We start from the raw sequence: 22,061 nt of genomic DNA on the forward strand, positions 1-22,061 counted from the left end.
ATAGAGAATGTAGAACCCAGAAATTAGAATATAGAATGCAGAACACAGAATTTAGAATATAGAATACGGAATACTGAATATAGAATTTGGAATATAGAACGTAGAACACAGAATATATAATGTAGAATACGGAAGCAGAATATAGAATAAAGAGTATAGAAATTAGAACACAGAATATAAATTATGGAAAACAGAATTCAGAACCCAGAATTAAGAACATGGAATGCAGAACACAGAATTTAGAATATACATTACATAATACTGAATATAGAATTTAGAAAAACGAATGTAGAACACAGAATTTATAATATAGAATACAGAAAACTGAATAGAGTATTTAGAATATAGAATGTAGAACAGAGAATATAGAATAGAGATTATAGTTTAAACAACACAGAATTTAGAATATAAAATGCAGAACACAGAATTTAGAATATAGAATACGGAATACTGAAAATAGAATTTAGAATATAGAATGTAGAACACAGAAATTTGAATATAGAATACGGAATGCAGAATATAGAATACAGAATATAGAATGTTGAAAACAGAATATAGAATATGGAAAAAAAATACAGATAACAGAATTTAGAACATGGATTGCAGAACACAGTAATTAGAATATAGAATACAGAATAGTGCATATTGAATTTAGAATATGGAATGTAGAACACAGAATATAGAATATAGAATATGGAATACTGAATAAAGTGTTTATAATAGAGAATGGAGAACACAGAATATAGAATGTAGAACACGGAATGCAGAATAGAGAATACAGAATATAGAATGTAGAAAACAGAATAAAGAAAATGAAACAAAGAATACAGAAAACATAATTTAGAACATGGAATGCAGAACACAGAATTTAGAATATAGAAAACTGAATACTGAATATAGAATTGAGAATATAGAAAGTAGAACACAGAATATAGAATATAGAATAGAGAATTTAGAACATGGAATGCAGAACACAGAAATTAGAATATTGAATACAGAATACTGAATATAGAATTTGGAATATAGAAGGTAGAACACAGAATATATAATGTAGAATACGGAATGTAGAATATTGAATACAGAATATAGAATTTACACACAGAATATTAAATATGGAAAAGAGAATATAGAACCCAGAATTTAGAACATGGAATGCAGAACACATAATTTAGAATACAGTTTAGAGATTACTGAATATAGAATTTAGAATATAGAATGTAGAACACAGAATTTAGAATATAGAATACAGAAAACTGAATAAATAATTTAGAATATAGAATGTAGAACACAGAATATAGAATATAAAATATAGATTGTAGAATATAGAATGAAGTACGCAAAATATAGAATATAGTATACAGAATATAGAAGCCAGAATTTAGAACATGGAATGCAGAACACAGAGTTTCGAATATAAACACAGAATACTGAATATAGGATTTTGAATATAGAATGCAGAACACAGAATATATAATAGAGTATACAGAAACCAGAATTTAAAACATGGAATCCAGAACACAGAATTCAGAATATAGATTACATATTACTGAATGTAGAATTTAGAATATAGAATGCAGAACACAGAATGTAGAATATAGAAAATGGATTATACAAACCAGAATTTAGAACATGAAATGCAGAACTCAGAATTTAGATTATAGAATAATGAATAGTGCCTATTGAATTTAGAATATGGAATGTAGAACACAGAATATAGAATATACAATACGGAAAACAGAATATATAATACAGAATATAGAATATAGAAAACAGAATATAGAATATGGAAAACAGAATACAGAACCCTGAATTTACAACATGGAATGCAGAACACAGAATAAAGTATATAGAATACAGAATACTGAATATAGAATTCAGAATATTGAATGTAGAACACAGAATATAGACTATAGAATACGGAATGCAGAATGTAGAATGCAGAATATAGAATGAAGAATACATAATATAGAATAGAGAATAGAGAATATAAAACACAAATTTAGAACATGGAGTCAGAACGTAGAATTTAGAATATAGAATACAGAATTGTGCATATAGAAATTAGAATATGGAATGTAGGACACAGAATATTGAATATATAATAAAGAATACATAATATAGAGTTTAAAATATTGAATGTAGAACACAGAATATAGAATGTAGAATACAGAATATTGAATCCAGAATAAAGAACATGCTATGCAGAACACAGAATTTAGAATATAGATTACATATTACTGAATGTAGAATTTAGAATATAGAATGTAGAACACAGAATTTATAATATAGAATACAGAAAGCTGAATAAAGTATTTAGAATATAGAATGTAGAACACAGAATATAGAATATTGAATATAGATTATACAACCCAGAATTTAGAACATGGAATGCAGAAATCAGAATTTAGGTTATAGAATAAAGAATAGTGCCTATAGAATTTATAATATGGAATGTAGAATACAGAATATAGAATGTAGAATACGGAAAACAGAATATATAATACAGAATATAGAATATAGAAAACACAATATAGAATATGGAAAACAGAATACAGAACCCAGAATTTAGAACATGGAATGCAGAACACAGAATTTACAGTATAGAATACAGAATACTGAAGATAGAATTTAGAATATAGAATGTAGAACACAATATAAAGTATATAGAATACGGAATGCAGAATATAGAATGTAGAATATAAAATGAAGAACACAAAAAATAAAATATAGAATAGAGAATATAGAACCCACAATTTAGAACATAGAATTGCAGAAAACTGAATATAGAATATAGTATACATAATACTTAATAAAAAATTAAATAGTTGAATGTAGAACACAGAATATAGAATATAAAATACATAATACCGAATATATAATTTAGAAAATAGAATGTAGAAAACAGAATAAAAAATATAGCTTAGAGAATATTGAAGCCAGATTTTTGAACATGGAAAACAGAACTCAGAATTTAGAATATAGAACATAGAATACTGAATATACAATTTAGAATATAGAATGTAGAACACAGAATATAGAATTTAGAATAAAGAATACTGAATATAGAATTTAGAATATAGAATGTAGAACACAGAATATAGAATATAGTATACCGAATGCAAAATATAGTATGTAGAATCTAGAATGAAGAACACACAATTTAGAATATAGAATAGAGAATGTAGAACCCAGAATTTATAACATGGAATGCAGAACAATGAATTTAGAATATAGAATACAGAATACTGAGAATAGAATTTAGAATATAGAAAGAAGAACACAGAATATAGAATAAAGAATACAGAATTTGGAACATGGAATGCAGAACAGAGAATTTAGATTATAGAATACATAATACTGAATATACAATTTAGAATATAGAACGTAGAACACAAAATTTAGAATATAGAATACAGAATGCTGAAAATAGAATTTAGAATATACAATGTAGAACACAGAATATAGAATATAGAAAAGTGAATATAGAACCCAGAATTTACAACATGGAATGCCGAACACAGAATTTAGAATGTAGTATACAGAATACTTAATAAACAATTAAAAAAACTGAATGTAGAACACAGAATATAGAATATAGAATACATAATACTGAATTTATACTTTAGAATATAGAATGTAAAAAACAGAATAAAAAATATAGCTTAGAGAATATTTAAGCCAGAATTTGGAACATGGATTTCAGAACACAGAATTTCGAATATAAAATACAGAACACTGAAAATACAATTTAGAATATAGAATGTAGAACACAGAATTTAGAATATAGAATAAAGAATACTGAATACAAAGTTTAGAATATAGAATGTAGAACACAGAATATAGAATGAAGAATAGAGTATTTAGAATCCAGAATTAAGAATATGGAATGCAGAACACAGAATTTAGAATATAGCATACTTAATACTGAATAAAGAATTTTGAATATAGAATGTAGAACACAGATTTATAATATATAATACAGAATGCTGAATACAGGATTTAGAATATAGAATGTAGAACAGAGAATATAGAATATAGAATATAGATAATAGAACACAGAATTTAGAAAATGGAATGCAGAACACAGAATTTTCAATACAGCATATGGAATACTGAATAGAGAATTTAGAATATATAATGTAGAACACAGAATCTTGAATATAGAATACGGAAAGCAGAATATAGAATGCAGAACATAGAATGCAGAAAACAGAATATAGAATATGAAAAAAGAATACAGAAAACAGAATTTAGAAAATGGAATGAAGAACACAGAATTAAGTATATAGAATACAGAATACTGTGTATAGAATTGAGAACATGGAATGCAGAACACAGAATATACAATATAGAATACAGAATACTCAATATAGAAATTAGAATATAGAAAGTAGAACACAGAATATAGAATAAAGAATACAGAATTTAGAACATGGAATGCAGAACACAGAATTTAGAATATAGAATACAGAATACTGAATATAGAATTTGGAATATAGATGTAGAACACAGAATATATAATGTAGAATACGGATTGCAGAATATAGAATTCAGAGTATAGAATTTAGAACACAGAATAGAAAGAATGGAAAACAGATTATAGGACCCAGTAATTAGAACATGGAATGCAGGACACAGAATTTAGTATATAGTATACAGATTACTGAATATAGAAATAGAATATAGAATGTAGATCACAGAATATAGAATATAGAATATGGAATGCAGAATATAGTAAACAGAATATAGAAATAAGAACACAAAATATAGATTATGGAAACAGAATACAGAACCCAGAATTTAGAACATTGTTTGCAGAACACAGAATTTAGATTATAGAATAAAATATATAGATGCCGGAATATAGAACATGGAATGCAGAACACAGAATTTCGAATATAAATACAAAATACTGAATGTAGGATTTTGAATATAGAATGCAGAACACAGAATATATAATAGAGTATACAGAACCCAGATTTTAAAACATGGAATCCAGAACACAGGATTTAGAATATAGATACAGAATACTGAATATAGAATTTAGAATAGAGAATGTAGAAAACAGAATATAGAATATAGAATACGGAATGCAGAAAATAGAATGTAGAATATAGAATGAAGAATACAAAATATAGAATATTGAATAAAAATATACAACACAGAATTTAGAACATGGAATGCAGAACATAGAATTTAGAATATAGATTACATAATACTGAATATAGAATTTAGAATATAGAATGTAGAACACAGAATTTATAATATAGAATACAGAAAGCTGAATATAGTATTTAGAATATAGAAAGCAGAACACAGAATATAGAATATAGAATATAGATTATACAACCCAGAAATTAGAACATGGAATGCAGAACACTGAATTTGGAATATTGCATACGGAATACTGAATATAGAATTTAGAATATAGAATGTAGAACACACAATATTAAATATACAATACGGAATGCCGAATATAGAAAACAGAATATAGAATATAGAAAACAGAATATAGAATATGGAAAAAAGAATACAGAAAACAAAATTTAGAGCATGGAATGCAGAACACAGTATTTTGAATATAGAATACAGAATAGTGCCTATAGAATTTAGAGTATGGAATGCAGAACACAGAATATAGAAAATAGAATACGGAATACAGAATATATAATACAGAATATAGAATGTAGAAAACAGAATATAGAATATGGAAAACAGAATTCAGAACCCAGAATTTAGAACATGGAATGCAGAACACAGAATTTCGTATATAGAACAAAGAATACTGAATATAGAATTTAGAATATAGAATGTAGAGCACAGGATATAGAATATTGAATAAAGAATATTGAACCCAGAATTTTCAACATGGAATGCAGAACACAGAATTTAGTATATAGAATACAGAATACTGCATATAGAATTTAGAATATAGAATGAAGACACAGTATAAAGAATATATATTACGGAATGCAGTATATAGAATGAAGAATATATAATGAAAACACAAAATATACAATATGGAATAGAGAATATAGAAGCCAGAATTTAGAACATTGAATGCAGAACACAGAATTTAGAATATAGAATACAGAATACTGAATATAGAATTTAGAACATAGAATGTATAACACAGAATATAGAATATTGAATACGGAGTGTAGAATATAGAGTACAGAATATAGAATATAGAAAACAGAATATAGAATATGGGAAACAGAATACAGAACCCAGAATTTAGAACATGGAATGCAGAACACAGAATTTAGAATATAGAATACAGAATACTGAATATAGAAATTACAATATAGAATGCATAACACAGAATATAGAATATAGAATAACTAATACAGAATATAGATTGTAGTATATCGAATTAAATACACAAAATTTAGAATACATAATAGAAAATATAGAACCCAGAGTTTAGAACATGGAATGCAGAACACAGAATTAAGAATATACAATACGGAATACTGAATATAGGTTTTAGAATATAGAATGAAGACACAGTATAAAGAATATATATTACGGAATGCAGTATATAGAATGAAGAATATATAATGAAAACATAATATATACAATAAGGAATAGAGAATATATAAGCCAGAATTTAGAACATGGAATGCAGAACACAGAATTTAGAATATAGAATACAGAATACTGAATATAGAAATTAGAATATAGAATGTATAACACAGAACATAGAATATAGAGTAACTAATACAGAATATAGATTGTAGTATATCGAATTAAATACACAAAATTTATAATATATAATAGAGAATATAGAACCCAGAATTTAGAACATGGAATGCAGAACACAGAATTTAGAATATAGAATACAGAATACTGAATATAGAATTTAGAATATAGAATGAAGAATTCAGAATATAGAATATATTATACGGAATGAAGGATTTAGAATATAGAATATACAATGAATAACACAAAATATAGAATATAGAACAGAGAATATAGAAGCCAGAATTTAGAACATGGTTGCAGAACAGAGAATTTAGAATATACAATTCAGAATAGTGTATATACAATTTAGAATATAGAATGCAGAACACAGAATTTACAATACAGATTACAGAATACTGAATATAGAAATTAGAATATAGAATGTAAAACACAGAAAAGAGAATATAGAATACGGAATGCAGAATATAGAATGTAGAATATAGAATGAAGAATACAAAATATAGAATATAGAATAGAGAATGTACAACTCAGAAATTAGATCATGGAATGTAGAACATAGAATTTAGAATATAGATAACAAAATACTGAGTATAGAATTTAGAATATATAATGTAGAACACAGAATTTATAATATAGAATACAGAAAACTGAATATAGTATTTAGAATATGGAATGTAGAACACAGAATATAGAATATAGAATACCTAAAACAGAATATAGATTGTAGAATATAGAATGAAGAACACAAAATTTAGAATATAGAATAAAGAATATAGAACCCAGAATTGAGAACATGTAATTCAAAACACAGAATTTAGAATGTAGAATACAGAATACTGAATGTAGAATTTAGAATATAGAAGGCAGAACACAGAATATAGAATAGAGAATGCAGAACCCAGAATTTAGAACATGGTATGCAGAACACAGAATTTCATAAATACAACACAGAATACTGAATATAGAATTTTGAACATGGAATGCAGAAAACAGAATTTTGAATATAGACTACAGAAAGCTGAATATAGAATTTAGAATATAGAATGTAGAACACAGAATATAGAATATAGAATAAAGAATATTGAACCCTGAATTTTGAACATGGAATGCATAACACAGAATTTAGAATATAGAATACAGAATACTGAATATAGAATTTAGAATATAGTATGTAGAACACAGTATAAAGATTATAGAATACGGAATGCAGAATATAGAATGTAGAATATATAATGAAAACACAAAATATAAAATATATAATAGAGAATATAGAAGCCAGAAATTAGAACATGGAATGCAGAACACCGAATTTAGAATATACAATACAGAATACTGAATACAGAATTTAGAATAAATAATGTAGAACATAGAATATAGAATATAGAATACGGAATGTAGAATATAGAGTACAGAATATAGAATAAAGAAAATAGAATATAGAATATGGAAATCAGAATACACAACCCAGAATTTAGAACATGGAATTCAGAACACAGACTATAGAATATAGAATAGAGAATACTGAATATAGAATTTAGAATATAGAATGTATAACACAGAAGACAGAATATAGAATAACTAATACAGAATATAGATTGTAGAATATAGAATTAAAAACACAAAATTTAGAATATAGAATAGATAATATAGAACTCTGAATTTAGAACATAGTATACAGAACACAGAATTTAGAATATAGAATACAGAATACTGAATATAGAATGTAGAATTTCGAATGTAGAACACGGAATATAGAATGTAGAATACAGAATATAGAATCCAGTATAAAGAACATGTTATGCAAAACACAGAATTTAGAATACAGTTTAAATAATACAGAATATAGAATTTAGATTTTAGAATGTAGAACACAGAATTTATAATATAGAATACAGAAAGCTGAATATAGTATTTAGAATATAGAATGAAGAACACAGAGAATAGAATACAGAATATAGATTATAGATCCCAGAATTTAGAACATGGAATGCAGAACACAGAATTTAGAATATAGCATACGGAATGCTGAATATAGAATTTAGAATATAGAAAGTAGAACACAGAATATTGTATATAGAATACGGAATGCAGAATATAGAATACAGAATATAGAATGTAGAAAACAGAATATAGAATATGGAAAAAAGAATACATGAAACAGAATTTAGAATTTTTATTGCAAAACACAAAATTTAGAATATATAATACAGTATACTGAACATAGAATGTAGAACATAGAATGCAGAACACAGAATTTAGAATATAGAATTCAGAATACATAATAAAAAATTAAAAAATTGAATGTAGAACACAGAATAAAAATATAAAATACATAATAATGAATATATAATTTAGAATATAGAATGTAGAAAACAGAATAGAAAATATAGCTTATTGTATATTGAAGCCTGAATTTGGAACATGGAAATCAGAACTCAGAATTTAGAATAAAGAATACAGAATACTGAATACAAAAGGTAGAATATTGAATGAAGAACACAGAATTTAGAATATAGGGTAAAGATTACAGAATATAGAATTTAGAATATAGAATGTAGAACAGAGAATATAGAATGTAGAATACAGAATATAGAATCCAGAATTAAGAACATGCTATGCAGAACACAGAATATAGAATTAAGATTAAATAATACTGAATATAGAATTTAGAATATAAAATGTAGAACACAGAATTTATAATATAGAATACAGAAAGCTGAATATAGTATTTAGAATATTGAATGTAGAAAACAGAACATAGAATATAGACTAAAGTATATTGAACCGAGAAATTTGAACATGGAATGCAGAACACAGAATTTAGAATATAGAATACTGAATACTGAATATAGAATTTAGAATATAGAATGTAGAACACAGTATAAAGAATATAGAATACGGAATGCAGAATATAGAATGTAGAATATATAATTAAAACACAAAATATACAATACATAATAGAGAATAGACAAGCCAGAATTTAGAAAATGGAAAGCAGAACACAGAATTTAGAATATAGAATACAGAACGCTGAATATAGAATTTAGAATATAGAATGTAGAACACAGAATATAGAATATAGTATAAAGAATATTGAAACCAGAATTTTGAACATGGAATGCAGAACACAGAATTTAGAATATAGAATACAGAATACTGAATATAGAATTGAGAATATAGAATGTAGAACAGAGAATGTAGAATGTAGAATACGGAATGCAAAATATAGTTTGTAGAATATAATATGAAGTACGCAAATTATAGAATATTGAATATAGAACATAGAAGCCAGAATTTAGAACATGGAATGCAGAACACAGAATTTCGAATATAAATACAGTATACTGAATGTAGGATTTTGAATATATAATGCAGAAAACAGAATATATAATATAGAATACAGAAAGCTGAATAAAGAATTTAGAATATAGCATGTAGAACACAGAGTATAGAATATAGAATATAGATTATAGAACCCAGAAATTAGAACATGGAATGAAGAACACAGAATTTAGAAATAGCATACGGAATACTGAATATAGAATTTAGAATATAGAATGTAGAACACAGAATATTGAATATAGAATACAGAATGCTGAATATAGAATTTAGAGCATGGAATGCAGAACACAGAATTTAGAATATAGAATACAGAATACTGAATATATAGTTTAGAACATGGAATGCAGAACACGGAATTAAGAATATATAATACAGAATATTGAATATAGACTTTACAGTATAGAATGTAGAACACAAAATTTAGAATATAGAATACAGAATGCTGAATATAGAATTTAAAATATTGAATGTAGAACACAGAATGTAGAAAATAGAAAATAGGATATAGAACCCAGAATTTAGAACATGGATGGCAGAATATATTATTTAGAATATAGTATACAGAATACTTAATAAACAATTTAAAATTGAATGTAGAACACAGAATATAGAATATAGGATACATAACACTGAAAATATAATTTAGATTATTGAATGAAGAAAACAGAATAAAAAATATAACTTAGAGAATATTGAAGCTAGATTTTGGAAAATGGAAAGCAGAACTCAGAATTTAGAATATAGAATACAGAATACTGAATATACAATTTAGAATATAGAATGTAGAACACAGTATTTAGAATATAGAATAAAGAATACTGAATGTAGAATAAAGAATATAGAATGTGGAACAAAGAAAATAGAATGTAGAATACAGAATATAGAATCCAGAATTAAGAACAAGCTATGCAGAACACAGAATTAAGAATATAGATTACATAATACTGAATATAGTATTTATAATATAGAAAGTAGAACACAGAAATTATAACATAGAATACAGAAAGCTCAAATAGTATTTAGAATATAGAAAGCAGAACTCAGTATATAGAATATATAATATAGTATATAGAACAAAGAATTTAGAACATGGAATGCAGAACTCAGAACATAGATTATAGAATACATTATACTGAATATAATATTTAGAATATAGAATGTAGAACACAAAATTTAGAATATAGAATACAGAATACTGAATATAGAATTTAGAACATGGAATGCAGAACACAGAATTTAGAATATAGAATACATAATACTGAAAATAGATATTACAGAATAGAATGCAGAACACAAAATTTAGAATATAGAATACAGAATGCTGAAAATACAATTCAGAATATAGAATGTAGAACACAGAATATAGAAAATAGAAAAGAGGATATAGAACCCAGAATTTAGAACATGGATTGCTGAACACAGAATATAGAATATAGAATACAGAACACTGAATATAGAATTAAGATTTTAGAATGTAGAACACTGAATATATAATATAGAATAGAGAATATAGAACCAAGAATTTGGAACATGAAATGCTAAACACAGAATTTAGAATATAGAATACAGAATACTGAATATAGAATTTAGAATATAGAATGCGGAACAAAGAATTTTGAATATTGAACACAAAATGCTGAATATAGGTTTTAGAAAATAGAATGTAGAACACAGAATCTAAAATATAGACCACAGAATACTGAATATAGTATTTAGAAAATTGAAAGTAGAACACAGAGTATAGAATATAGAATAGAGAATATAGAATCAAAAATTTTTAACATGGAATACAGAACACAGAATTTAAAATATAGACCACAGAATACTGAATATAGAATTTAGAATATAGAACACAGAATATAAAATATAGAATACGGAATGCAGAATATAGAATACAGAATATAGAATTTAGAATACAGAATATATAATATGGAAATCAGAATACAGAACCCAGAATTAAGAACACAAAATGCAGAATACAGAATTTAGAATATAGAATACAGAATACTGAATATAAAATTTAGAATATAGAATGTAGAAGACAGAATTTAGAATATAGAATAAAGAATGCTGAATATAGAATTTAGAATATAGAATTTAGAACACAGAATATAGAAGATAGAAAAGAAGATATAGAACCCAGAATTTACAACATGGATTACAGAAAACAGAATTTAGAATATAGTATACAGAATACTTAATAAACAATTTAAAAATTGAATGTAGAACACAGAATATAGAATATAAAATACATAATACTGAATATATAATTTAGAATATAGAATGTATAAAACAGAATAAAAAATATAGCTTAGAGAATATTGAAGCCAGATTTTGGAACATAGAAACATTAGTAAGAATTTTGAATATAGAATACAGAATACTGAATATACAATTTAGAATATAGAATGTAGAACACAGAATTTACAATATAGAATAAAGAATACTGAATATAAAATTTAGAATATAGAATTTAGAACACAGAATATAGAATGTAGAATACAGAATATAGAATCTAGAATTAAGAACATGCTATGCAGAACACAGAATTAAAAATATAGATTACATAATACTGAATATAGAATTTAGAATATAGAATTTAAAACACAGATTTTATAATATAGAATTCAGAAAGCTGAATATAGTATTTAGAATACAGAATGTAGAACACAGAATATAGAATATAGAATATTGATTATAGAACCAAGAATTTAGAACATGGAATGCAAAACACAGAAGTTAGAATATAGCATATGGAATACTGAATATAGAATTTAGAATATAGAATGTAGAACACAGAATATTGAATATAGAATACGGAATGCAGACTATAGAATACAGAATATAGAATTTACAAAACAGAATATATAATATGGAAAAAAGAATACAGAAAATAGAATTTAGAACATGGAATGCAGAATACAGAATATAGAATATATAATACAGTATACTGAACATAGAATTTAGAACATAGAATGCAGAACACAGAATTAAGAATATAGAATACAGAATACTGAATAAAGAATTGAGAGCATGGAGTGAAGAACACAGTATTTAGAATATAGAATACAGAATACAGAATGTAAAATTTAGAATATAGAAATAGAACACAGATTATAGAACACAGAATAGAGTATTTAAAACTTGGAATGCAGAACGCAGAATGTAGAATATTGTATATAGAATACTCAATAAACAATTAAAAAAATTGAACGTAGAACACATAATATAGAATATAGAATACATATTACTGAATATATAATTTAGAATATAGAATGTAGAAAACAGAATAAAAAATATAGCTTAGAAAATATTGAAGCCAGATTTTGGAACATGGAAACAGAACTCAGAAATATGATTATAGAATACAGAATACTGAATATAAAATTTAGAATATAGAATGTAGAAGACAGAATTTAGAATATAGAATAAAGATTACTGAATATAGAATTTAGAATATAGAATTTACAACACAGAATATAGAATATAGAATACAGAATATAGAATCCAGATTTAAGAACATGCTATGCAGAACACAGAATTTAGAATATAGATTTCATAATACTGAATATAGAATTTAGAATATAGAATGAAGAAAACAGAATTTATAATATAGAATACAGAAAGCTGTTTATAGTATTTAGAATATAGAATGCAGAACACATAATATACAATATACAATATAGATTGTAGAACCCAGAATTTAGAACATGGAATGCAGAACTGAAAATTTAGAATATAGCATACGGAATACTCAATATAGAATTTAGAACACAGAATGTAGAACACAGAATATTGAATATAGATTACGGAATGCAGAATATAGAATACAGAATATATAATGTATAAAACATAATATAGATTATGGAAAAAAGAATGCAGAAAACAGAATTTAGAACATGGAATGCAGAACACAGAATTTAGAATATATAATACAGTATACTGAACATAGAATTTAGAACATAGAATGCAGAACAGAAATTAGAATATAGAATACTGAATGCAGAAATTTGAATGTAGAATCTAGAATGAAGAATACACAATATAGAATATGTAAAAGAGAATATAGAACACAGAATTTAGAAATAGAAGGCAGAGAATAGAATTTACAATATAGAATACAAAATATTGAATACAGAAATTAGAATATGAAAGAGGAACAGAGAATATAGAATATAGAAAAGAGAATTTAGAACATGGAATGCAGAACACAGAATTTAGAATATAGAATACAGAATACAGAAAATTGAATTTAGAAAATAGAAGGTAGAACTCAGAATATATAATGTAGAATACGGAATGCAGAATATAGTATACAAATATAGAATGTAGAACACATAATATAAAATATGTAAAACAAAATATAGAATCCAAAATTTAGAACATTGAATGCAGAACACAGAATTTAGAATAAGAATACAGAACGCTGAATATAGGATTTAGACTATAAAATGTAGAACACAGGATATAGAATGTAGAATAGAGGATGTAGAAACAAGAATTTAGAACATGGAATGTAGAACACAGAATTTAGAATGTAGAATATGGAATACTGAATATAGAATTTAGAGTATAGAATATAGAACACAAAATTAAGAATACATAATACGGAATGCAGAATATAGAATACAGAAAATCGAATTTAGAAAACAGTATATAGAATATGGAAAACAGAATACAGAACCCAGAATTTAGAAATGGAACGCAGAACACATAATGTAGAATATAGAATAAAGAATAATAAATATAGAATTTAGAATATAGAATGCAAAACACAGAATATAGAATATAGTATACGGAATGCATAATATAGTATGTAGAATGTACGATGAAAAACACATAATATACAATAGAGAATAGAGAATGTATAACCCAGAATTTAGAACATGGAATGCAGAACACAGAATTTAGAATATAGAATACATAATACTTAATATAGAATTTAGAATATGAAATGTAGAAAACAAAATTATGAATATAGAATACAGAATGCTGAATATAGGATTTCTAACATGGAATATAGAACACAGAATTTAGAATATAGAATAAAGTATACTGAGTATAGAATTTAAAACATGGAATGCAGAACACAGAATTTAGAATATAGAATACAGAATACTGAATATAGAGTTTAGAATAAAGTATATAAAACACAGAAAATAAAATATAGAATATAGAATATAGAACCCAGAATATAGAACATGGAAAGCAGAACACAGAATTAAAATATAGAATACATAATACTGAATATAAAATTAAAGATGTAGAATGTAGAACACAAAATTTAGAATATAGAATACAGAATGATGTATATAGAATTTAGAATATAAAATGTAGAACTCAGAATATAGAAAATAAAAAAGAGAATATAGAACCCAGAATTTAGAACATGGATTGTAGAACACAGAATTTAGAATATAGTATACAAAGTACTTAATAAACAAATAAAAAATTGAATGTAGAGCACAGAATATAGAATATAATAAACATAATACTGAATATATAATTTAGAATATAGAATGTAGAAAACAGAATAAAAAATAAGCTTAGGGAATATTGAAGCCAGATTATGGAACATGGAAATCAGAACTCAGAATTTAGAATATAGAATACAGAATACTGAATATACAATTTAGAATATAGAATGTAGAACTCAGAATTTAGAGTATAGAATACAGAATACTGAATATACAATTTAGAATATAGAAAGAAGAATACAGAATATAGAATAAAGGATAGAGGATTTAGAACATGGAATGCAGAACAGATAATTTAGATTATAGAATACATAATACTGAATATAGAATTTAGAATATAGAATGAAGAACACAAAATTTAGAATATAGAATACAGAATGCTGAATATAGAATTAAGAATATACAATGTAGAACACAGAATATAGAATATAGAAAAGAGATTATAGAACCCAGAATTTACAACATTGAATGCATAACACAGAATTTAGAATATAGTATACAGAATACTTAATAAACAATTAAAAATAATTGAATGTAGAACACGGAATATAGAATAAAGTATACATAATACTGAAAATATAATTTTGAATATACAATGTAAAAAACAGAAGAAAAAATACAGCTAAGAGAATCTTTAAGCCAGATTTTGGAATATGGAAATCAGAACTCAGAATTTCGAATATAGAATACTGAATACTGAATATACAATTTAGAATATAGAATGTAGAACGCAGTATTTAGAATATAGAATAAAGAATACTAAATATAGAATTTAGAATATAGAGTGTAGAACACAGAATATAGAATGTAGAATAGAGAATATAGAATCCAGAATTCAAAACACGGAAAGGAGAACACAGAATTTAGAATATAGCATACGGAATACTGAATATAGAATTTAGAATATAGAATGTAGAACACAGAATATTGAATATAGAATACGGAAAGCAGAATATAGAATACAGAATATTGAATGTAGAAAACAGAATATAGAATATGGAAAAAAGAATACAGAAAACAGAATTTAGAACATGGAATGCAGAACACAGAATTAAAAATATAGAATACAGTTTACAGAATATAGAATTGAGAACATGGAATGCAGAACACAGAATATAAAATATAGAATACAGAGTACTGAATATAGAATTCAGAATATAGAAAGTTTAACAAGAATATAGAATATAGAATAGAGAATTTAGAACATGGAATGCAGAACACAGATTAAGAATATAGTATACATATTACTGAATATGGAATTTAGAATATAGAATTTAGAACACAGAATATAGAATATAGAATACGGAATGCAGAATATAGTATACAGAATATAAAATTTTGAACACAGAATATAGATTATGGAAACAGAATACAGAACCCAGAATTTAGAACATTGGATGCAGAACACAGAATTTAGAATATAGTATACAGAATACTGAATATATAATTTAAAATATAGAATGCAGAACTCAGAATTTAGAATATAGAATAGAGAATACTGAATATAGAATTTACAACATGGAATGCAGAACACAGAATTTAGATTATAGAATAAACGATGTAGAAGCAAGAATATAGAAAATGGAATGCAGAACACAGAATTTGCAATATAGTATACAGAATACTGAATATAGAATTTGGAATATAGAAGGAAAAACACAGAATATATAATGGAGAATACGGAATGCAGATTATAGAATACAGAATATAGAATTTAGAACACAGAATATAAAATATTGAAAACAGAATATAGAACCCAGAATTTAGAACATGGGATGCATAACACAGAATTTAGAATATAGTATACAGACTACTGAATATAGAATTTAGAATAAAGAATGTAGAACACAGAATATAGAATATAGAATACGGAATGCAGGATATAGTATACAGAATATAGAATTTAGAACACAAAATAAAGAATATAGAATACCGAATTCAGAATTCAGAATGTAGAATCCAGAACGAAGAATACAGAATATAAAATATATAAAAAACAATATAGAACCCAGAATTTAGAAATGGAATGGAGAAAACAGAATATATAATATAAAATACAGAACACTGAAAATAGGATTTAGAATATAGAAAGTTAACACAGAATTTAGAATATAGAAAAGAGAATTTAGAACATGGAATGCAGAACACAGAATTTAGAATATAGAATACAGAATACTGAATAAAGAATTTAGAAAATAGAAGGTAGAACCCAGAATATATAATGTAGAATACGGAATGCAGAATATAGAATACAGAATATAGAATGTAGAACACAGAATATAAAATATGGAAAACAGAATTTAGAACCCAGAATAGAGAACATGTAATGCAGAAAACAGAGTTTAGTATATAGAATACAGAACGCTGAATATAGGATTAAGACTATAGAATGTAGAACACAGGATATAGAATATAGAATTTTGGATATAGAACCCAGAATTTTGAACATGTAATGCAGAACACAGAATATAGAATATAGAATAAGGAACACAAAATATAGAATATATAATACGGAATGCAGAATATAGAATACAGAGCACAGAATTTAGAAAACAGAATATAGAATATGGTAAACAGAATACAGAAACCGAATTTAGAAATGGAACGCAGAACATATAATTTAGAATATAGAATACGAAATACTGAATATAGAATGTAGAACACACAATATAGAATATAGTATATGGAATGCAAAATATAGTATGTAGAATCTAGAATGAAAAACACACAATGTAGTATATAGAATAGAGAATGTAGAAACCAGAATTTAGAACATGGAATGCTTAACACAGAATTTAGAATATATAATACAGTATACTGAACATAGAATTTAGAACATAGAATGCAGAACACAGAAATTAGAATATAGAATACTGAATGCAGAAATTAGAATGTAGAATCTAGAATGAAGAACACAGAATAAAGAATATATAAAAGAAAATATAGAACCCAGAATTTAGACCTCGAATGCAGAGAATAGAATTTACAATATAGAATACAAAATACTGAATACAGAATTTAGAATATGAAAGAGGAACACAGAATATAGAATATAGGAAAGAGAATTTAGAACATGGAATGCAGAACACAGAATTTAGAATATAGAATACAGAATACAGAAAATTGAATTTAGAAAAAAAAGGTAGAACACAGAATATATAATGTAGAATACGGAATGCAGAATATAGAATACAAATATAGAATGTAGAACACATAATATAAAATATGTAAAACAGAATATAGAACCCAGAAATTAGAACATGGAATGCAGAACACAGAATTTAGAAAAAGAATACAGAACGCTGAATATAGGATTTAGACTATAAAATGTAGAACACAGGGTATAGAATATAGAATAGAGGATATAGAAACCAGAATTTAGAACATGGAATGGAGAACACAGAATTTAGAATGTAGAATATGGAATACTGAATATAGAATTTAGAGTATAGACTATAGAACACAAAATATAGAATACATAATACGGAATGCAGAATATAGAATACAGAAAATCGAATTAGAAAACAGTATATAGAATATGGAAAACAGAATACAGAACCCAGAATTTAGAAATGGAACGCAGAACACATAATGTAGAATATAGAATACAGAATACTGAATATAGAATTTAGAATATAGAATGTAGAACACAGAATATAGAATATAGTATACGAAATGCAAAATATAGTATGTAGAATGTAGAATGAAAAACACACAATATAGAATATACAATAGAGAATGTATAACCCAGAATTTAGAACATGGAATGCAGAACACAGAATTGAGAAGATAGAATACATAATACTGAATATAGAATTTAGAATATAAAATGTAGAAAACAAAATTATGAATATAGAATACAGAATGCTGAATATAGAATTTATAACATGGAATGTAGAACACAGAATTTAGAATATAGAATACAGAATACTGAGTATAGAATTTAGAACATGGAATGCAGAACACAGAATTTAGAATATAGAATACAGAATACTGAATATAGAGTTTAGAATAAAGAATGTAGAACACAGAATATAAAATATAGAATATAGAATAGAGAACCCAGAATTTAGTACATGGAAAGCAGAACACAGAATTAAATTATAGAATACATAATACTGAATATAAAATTTAGGATATAGAATGTAGAACACAAAATTTAGAATATAGAATACAGAATGCTGAATATATAATTTATACTATAGAATGTTGAACACAGAATATAGAAAATAGAAAAGAGAATATAGAACCCAGAATTTAGAACATGGATTGCAGAACACAGAATTTAGAACCTAGTATACAGAATACATAATAAACAATTAAAAAATTGAATGTAGAGCACAGAATAGAGAATATAAAATACATAATACGGAATATATAATTTAGAATATAGAATGTAGAAAACAGAATAAAAACTATAGCTTAGAGAATATTAAAGCCAGATTATGGAACATGGAAATCAGAACTCAGAATTTAGTATATAGAATACAGAATACTGAATATACAATTTAGAATATAGAATGTAGAACTCAGAATTTAGAATATAGAATACAGAATACTGAATATACAATTTAGAATATAGAAAGAAGAACACAGAATATAGAATAAAGAATAGAGAATTTAGAACATGGAATGCAGAACAGATAATTTAGATTATAGAATACATAATACTGAATATAGAATTTAGAATATAGAATGAAGAACACAAAATTTAGAATATAGAATACAGAATGCTGAATATAGAATTTAGAATATACAATGTAGAACACAGAATATAGAATATAGAAAAGTGATTATAGAACCCAGAATTTACAACATTGATTGCATAACACAGAATTTAGAATATAGTATACAGAATACTTAATAAACAATTAAAAATAATTGAATGTAGAACACGGAATATAGAATAAAGTATACATAATACTGAAAATATAATTTTGAATATACAATGTAAAAAACAGAAGAAAAAATACAGCTAAGAGAATATTTAAGCCAGATTTTGGAACATGGAAATCAGAACCCAGAATTTCGAATATAGAATACTGAATACTGAATATACAATTTAGAATATAGAATGTAGAACACAGTATTTGGAATGTAGAATAAAGGATACTGAATATAGAATTTAGAATATAGAGTGTAGAACACAGAATATAGAATGTAGAATAGAGAATATAGAATCCAGAATTCAAAACATGGAAAGGAGAACACAGAATTTAGAATATAGCATACGGAATACTGAATATAGAATTTAGAATATAGAATGTAGAACACAGAATATTGAATATAGAATACGGAAAGCAGAATATAGAATACAGAATACTGAATGTAGAAAACAGAATATAGAATATGGAAAAAAGAATACAGAAAACAGAATTTAGAACATGGAATGCTTAACACAGAATTTAGAATATATAATACAGTATACTGAACATAGAATTTAGAACATAGAATGCAGAACACAGAAATTAGAATATAGAATACTGAATGCAGAAATTAGAATGTAGAATCTAGAATGAAGAACACAGAATAAAGAATATATAAAAGAAAATATAGAACCCAGAATTTAGAACTCGAATGCAGAGAATAGAATTTACAATATAGAATACAAAATACTGAATACAGAATTTAGAATATGAAAGAGGAACACAGAATATAGAGTATAGGAAAGAGAATTTAGAACATGGAATGCAGAACACAGAATTTAGAATATAGAATACAGAATACAGAAAATTGAATTTAGAAAAAAAAGGTAGAACACAGAATATATAATGTAGAATACGGAATGCAGAATATAGAATACAAATATAGAATGTAGAACACATAATATAAAATATGTAAAACAGAATATAGAACCCAGAATTTAGAACATGGAATGCAGAACACAGAATTTAGAAAAAGAATACAGAACGCTGAATATAGGATTTAGACTATAAAATGTAGAACACAGGATATAGAATATAGAATAGAGGATATAGAAACCAGAATTTAGAACATGGAATGGAGAACACAGAATTTAGAATGTAGAATATGGAATACTGAATATAGAATTTAGAGTATAGACTATAGAACACAAAATATAGAATACATAATACGGAATGCAGAATATAGAATACAGAAAATCGAATTAGAAAACAGTATATAGAATATGGAAAACAGAATACAGAACCCAGAATTTAGAAATGGAACGCAGAACACATAATGTAGAATATAGAATACAGAATACTGAATATAGAATTTAGAATATAGAATGTAGAACACAGAATATAGAATATAGTATACGAAATGCAAAATATAGTATGTAGAATGTAGAATGAAAAACACACAATATAGAATATACAATAGAGAATGTATAACCCAGAATTTAGAACATGGAATGCAGAACACAGAATTGAGAAGATAGAATACATAATACTGAATATAGAATTTAGAATATAAAATGTAGAAAACAAAATTATGAATATAGAATACAGAATGCTGAATATAGAATTTATAACATGGAATGTAGAACACAGAATTTAGAATATAGAATAC

Source organism: Vicugna pacos, unplaced genomic scaffold (genome assembly GCF_048564905.1).
Source record: "Vicugna pacos unplaced genomic scaffold, VicPac4 scaffold_20, whole genome shotgun sequence".
NCBI lineage: Eukaryota > Metazoa > Chordata > Mammalia > Artiodactyla > Camelidae > Vicugna > Vicugna pacos.